The sequence below is a fragment of the Wyeomyia smithii genome, chromosome 1, assembly GCF_029784165.1.
Source record: "Wyeomyia smithii strain HCP4-BCI-WySm-NY-G18 chromosome 1, ASM2978416v1, whole genome shotgun sequence".
In the NCBI taxonomy this organism is placed as follows: Eukaryota; Metazoa; Arthropoda; class Insecta; order Diptera; family Culicidae; genus Wyeomyia; species Wyeomyia smithii.
The window spans coordinates 59555149-59561148 of record NC_073694.1 but is presented as its reverse complement, the minus strand read 5'-3'; positions in this window follow the sequence as shown (position 1 = coordinate 59561148).

Sequence of the window (6000 nt, the reverse complement as noted above, 5' to 3'; positions counted from 1 at the left end):
GTCCCATCTTTTATATCCAAGCCTGGAATTCATGCTTCACCTGATGAACATACAGTTGAATAAAACATACTTTTAGTTAAATCATAGTTATTTGCTATAAATTCAAGATTAGAATTTCATTTGCAAATTTCTCAACTGTGAGCACATTTCGATATGGGACTCTTTTGCTTTTAAGGGCAGTATCCGGCAGTGTCCGCTATTATAATCAACAACTGCATTCAACAACTGTGATTTGTAGGCCATTGATGTTGATACAGTTTTGTACCGCTCCCAAGTAAGAGTCACTGTGGACAAATTCTGACGCATGCTGCTGAAGTAACCGCAACATAATTTGAAATAAACTTTTTATTGCTAGGTTATATCAGTTTTATTAAAATAAAGAACTAAGGCCCTTTTCAAAGCTTGGGATTGTTTTATTGTTATAAAAATTGTGTATCGGCAGGCAAACAATCTATTCCTATAAAGTTTCATGAAAAACAGAGAGGCTAAAACTGATTACTGGTGGAGTTAGTACGAATTTTCTAAGGATATCGGACATTTTGACATAAAATGGATATAACTCAAAAATGCCACCAACGATTTTTTTCAAAATTCACCCAGAGATGAAGAACATCATAACGAACAAACTGGCATTTACCGTTTTCATGGTACTTTTTTTTGATAATAACGGTCTCAGGAGCACCGTGTTGACAACATAGGGCACGTTCCGTTGCTTTTGCTTTTACTTCTGAGACTTCCAGCACTTCTCACTTCACGTGCTGATTTCTGCTAGTGGCATGTTAGCCTTCTGCTTTGGAGAATATTGGCCTTTGTTGTGGTGCGTTTTGGTCTCGGGCTTGTTTGGTGGCAATGATAATTTTTACCAAAAAAGACATTGAAATCGAGTATTTTAGAACTAACTTCGTAATAAACATGCAATATATAGATGCTACAATCATCCTACACATTCAATGTCGCTTTAACATGATTAGAAGCGCTGAAAATCGCGCAAATGCTTAACTGGTGCGTTTTTTACAATCCTCCCCTACATTAAGCTTCGGGCCAATTAATGGACGTAATGACGTAAACAATGTTTGTAATTTTTGACCATCATTTTGACAACTCTCTTAAACCCAGATTCGAATATTCAAGTATGTTTTCGAAACTAAGACTAAATCTAAACATTTCACTTTTGAACAATCACAAAATGACGTTCGATAATTATGACACTAACATAGTTATTCCAGGGAAATTTCAAGTGGTATGAGTTTTGCAACCATGGTAGGAACACCTGATTGGTTGAAATTGAGAATCCTGAATCCGTTGAAATTTACCATTAGGCTCACTGTTTTGATTTTGGCAGTGTTGCTTAACAACATGTTTTTGTTGTTGTTTTTTTTTTTGTAGTTTACTTATGATTTCACCTGTTATTATCTAAAATATTGAAGTGAACATTGAAAATAAAGTGAAAACCGTACAATTACGGTCGTAGTAAGGGATTCCGTTTGAATAATCATTTATATCGATTTCCAAAAGATCCAGAAGTGGATATAGGTTTGCTTGATAAACTATATACCGCTGCTCAAGACTCAATGAGCTTAACTCCACTTTTGAATCGGTTTTGGATTGAATTTGTAACATACCTGATTGCTTGTGCGGAGAGTATAATTTAGATGGGTCAATGAATGTCCCATAATCATCGATGAATGACACGTTCGCCTATAGGGTTATTCAAGACTGGTCGGCGTAGATTCTCCGGTAACCATGAGACGGTAAATCTATCGCCTGCAGGAGGGATTGTTCATAATGTTAATAAAAAGCAATAAAACATTCAAGTAGTTTCCTTGTGGATGGCATCACGAAAAATACATGAAAAAGAGTTGAAAGCTAGTTGTTGCCCCTCAGGAAGAACGCATGAACTAGTTAAGGCTCGAACATTTGTGTGCTCAAATCATCCTAATGGAAGTACAGTCGATCTTTAATCACCACGATCAAAATGAAAATAAAAAGGAAAGACAAAATTCTTCTATAAAAAACATAACTACAACCGATATATCAGTTACACAGAGTCTCAACTCATGAACTCTCGGATATGCTACGCATCGCAATTATCGCGCTTGTATAACGCGCATAAACTTCTCTGACACGTATTCAACGAGAAAAGGCGCCAATTTTTGCACATCGTCGACTGAAAATCATTTCCTTGTAGGCTAGGAAATAATTAACCCACTAAGTGAATTTGATTATTCGCAACAGTAGCTAGGCTTGTGATTCCCAAATGGATGCGCTTAGCAGCAGCAGCAGCAGCGGTGAGCGCGAATTTGTTCGGTCGATAATAGGAAAAACACAATGCGTTTTACCTACCTGCTGTGGATTGGCTTTACGTGAGCCACCCAAAATACTCTACCTACATACAGTGGAAGCAGTGAAATGGAAAAACAGCATCGAAAGAACTATGCTAATAGATTAATGTAACATTATCGCGGGCCGGCGTGAAACGTCGGGCGCGCAGGAAAAATTAACTTGCTGTGCACGTTAAAACCATTACTACTACCTTTCGGATGGTGGAACGAAAATCGTCTTAGAAATTGCATAATTCATTTTTCCATACCACCGCCGCCGATCCGCCCGTGTATCAACCGTCACTCAGTCAGGCAGTCAGTCAGTGGAGCGTCGTCGCCGTCGTCGTCATCGTCTGCTATCAGTTATTCTGCGCAGCGGCGGCGCCGGCGGCGTTGCCCACCGTGAACGGTTATAACGGCTACGGTGTGGATCAGGAAAAGCGCCCATAAATTGCTCATTTTTTTCGCACTGTCTCACTCATGTTTCAATTCATGTTCATAATTTTTCTGTTTAATTCACTTTTCGATTCATTGTTTTTACGCGAACTGCGCGTTGCGAGCGATTTTCCGTACTACTAACCAACTATTAGTCGTTCAGCGGGTAAAACAATGCGCTTGTCGCTGTGCGTGTCGAGCGCACCGGGGTGGCGAGTTAGCGGAGGAGGAATGGCGACCGACAGCCAGCCAGGGCGGATTAGTCTTCCGCTGATGGTTTTAATCGGCCGCGGTGAAATGATGACACGCTTTTCGACTTCGAGGAAATCGGCGGGGGTGGAAGTTGGAGAAACTACGCCCGGCTTTGTTCACTCCGTTGCGTGGGGTTTTGTCATGAGGAGCATTTCCTGGAATGCCCTTTTCATGTTATTTCACCATTGGAAGACATTGTCTGCACGCAGACTCGTGTAGGTTAGTATGGCAACATCGTACCGCCCCGAGGAACAGAACAATCGACCGCTGGCTGTGTACTGTTCAGAGGTTTCCGTGTGAGGATGTGCATCTATGGGTGATGTTTCCTTAATCTTCCGGATTTGGTGGGAGTTATGCAGTCCTTCCACAATTATAGGTCACTTTTACGAAAATTCGTCTATTCTCACGGAACTGAGCAATTTTCATTAGTCATGGTATTTTTTTAACTTAGTTGCTACCTTATTTATTCGATTGAAATGACTTAAATTTGCAAATGTCATAAAAACTAATAACTCGACCCAGTGCATTAAACGAAGTGACCCAGAATTGTAATAATAATGCTTATTACGGGAGTCGCTTCACGGTGAAATCAGAGTGAAGTGAACAAAATCCTATTACGGGACTCACGTAAGTGAGAAAACCGTCGCAAAGTGACATCTGCCGCGGAATCTGGGTTATTATGAGTGTCATAACAGTGTAGTGAGAACGGAAAAAGCGACGTTTCGCGTGGAATTATTTCACGACCATTTTGAACGGTGAAATGATTCCACGAAAATGCCATAAGTCTTAAGCCTGTAGTACACTCTTTGTCTAATGGTCAAATATTTGACCTTCTGACATAATAGTCAAATTTATTTGACATCATCGTTGTTGTTTGCCCGTGTTTGATCCATGTTAAAATTGGAGAGTGGCAAACAATTATATTTGATCAAATTTTCATCTGTCAAAAAGTGCCAAATATTTGACGCTTGGGCAAAAAGTGTAATACAGGCTTTAAAGTTGATTGATTTGTGATCTAATGGTAAATATTGGATTTATTTTTCAGTAACGAAACAAATCAGAATTTGATCCGTGCGGTCAAATTTTCAGTTTTTTGGCCGATGAAAAAAATGCAAAGTAGTTCAGGAAATTTTCGATACCGGAAAAAACAATTTTTTTGATGCCGAATGTCTTAGAAATGCAGAACACGTCAAGATCTGGTGTTATCTAAAAAATCGGAATAAACGACTTTCTGGGACTTAGAGATTTTTGAGCTGGGACACAATCTCATTTCACTTGTCCTATTCTCAACTTCACTTCACTGTCAATCTCACTCCACGGAGGTGATTTTCGTCACCTCACTTGAGGTGGAATCGGGAATAGGTCTAAAAAAGTGAAGTGAGCGTGAGAGTGAAATATATTTCACCGTGAAGTGACTCTCGTAATAAGCACCAATGTTAAATTTTACGGTGCACAATTGTGGGTCAGTCCATATTTTGGCTATTTTTATTACTTTTGCATGACAATACTTAATGAAATAACTTATAATCTAGCTTTTACAACAATAAAATAATTTTTTGTGATGTATTTTGACGATTTTATAGACTAAATTATTTTGAATGCTAAAAGTGACCCAGTGAGTTGTGTCTTTTGCCATGTAGGTGATATTTTTTTTCCCATTCGATTCACACACATCAGCTGCAGTGAAACTTTGTTGATCGAAAGTACACATCAGAACACAAAGAAAGATAGTAAAACATTAGTAGTCGATAACTTCTCCGATTTTATATTTATTTTTGAACATTCAGACAACATGTTGATTGACCCATCATTGTGAAGGGACTGTATCACCGGTAAGTTGAATTTCTTTCAATTCATTGAAAATTTGTAATTGAAACACTTCGAATATAAGATTACGATTGAGGAACCGCTTTCGAATTGTCAGAAAAAAATAGGATCAGCTAAAATTGCACAAAGAACCAATTAAATTATACCTGGCAGTAGCAAATCCATTTTTGGTGTGCAATTTCTGGTGATCTTACTCTTTAATAATCGATAACGTAGCTGGCCAAGTGCCATGCAGATCGATTGAGAAAGGGATTTTGAAATTATCAGTTTGTTACTTGCTGTTAATAGAGACCCAGGAATCCTTTGCATTAGTATCGAGTATGATTAGTTAATCGAATACAGTTTATACTAAATAAAACGATTATACAAGCCTACGCGACACAAATCTCCAGAGAAAACCAACAACTCCGATCAATAAACAAAACAAACAGGAATTGGACGAATTAAAAACATTCTCTTTTCGTTGTAGAGTAGATTCCGTTTCTGTTACGTTTCGACTGTTCTGCTAAATTTTTCATTTCTCAGTATACCAAGTAAACGGCACCCAACTGTTTAAGCAATCGATTCCAGGGAATCCATATTGATAATTTGTTCTATAAAATTAGTGTTTTTGTCTAGGAGCAAGACTATACTATTTATGTATAGCGAAATATTTCCAATCTTTGATATTACAAAGTATCTATCGCTACATTTTAGGCATCGCTCTATCTATATCACAACTCCTTGATGTCACATTATCGTCGGTCAATGTCAATGTGACAGATAAACGATAAGTATCAAAATATATCAACCGATATCGTATAATATTACCGAAATATTTTTCATGAAAATAAAGTTATCTAGCCCCTAGGTTTTTGTTTATGTTGAAGGCAGTGATACCAAATGTGCAGATTTGTCTGCAAAACGCAGACTTTTGGAGTCCGTGTGCAGATATTTATCGATTTGCAGATATTTGCAGTTTTTCCACGGTTTCTGCAGATTTTTGTAAGAGTCTCCTTATATTTGCGCAGATTTTTCTAAATTGTGTGCAGATTTGTACAGACTTTTGCCTGCGCGAGTGAAGTTGTTTCGGATCACGGATAGATTTTTTTCAGATTTCGAGCACATTTTTCCGGTTTTTCGGGCGGTTGCAGACATTCTTCAAAAACATTTGGCATCTCTGGTT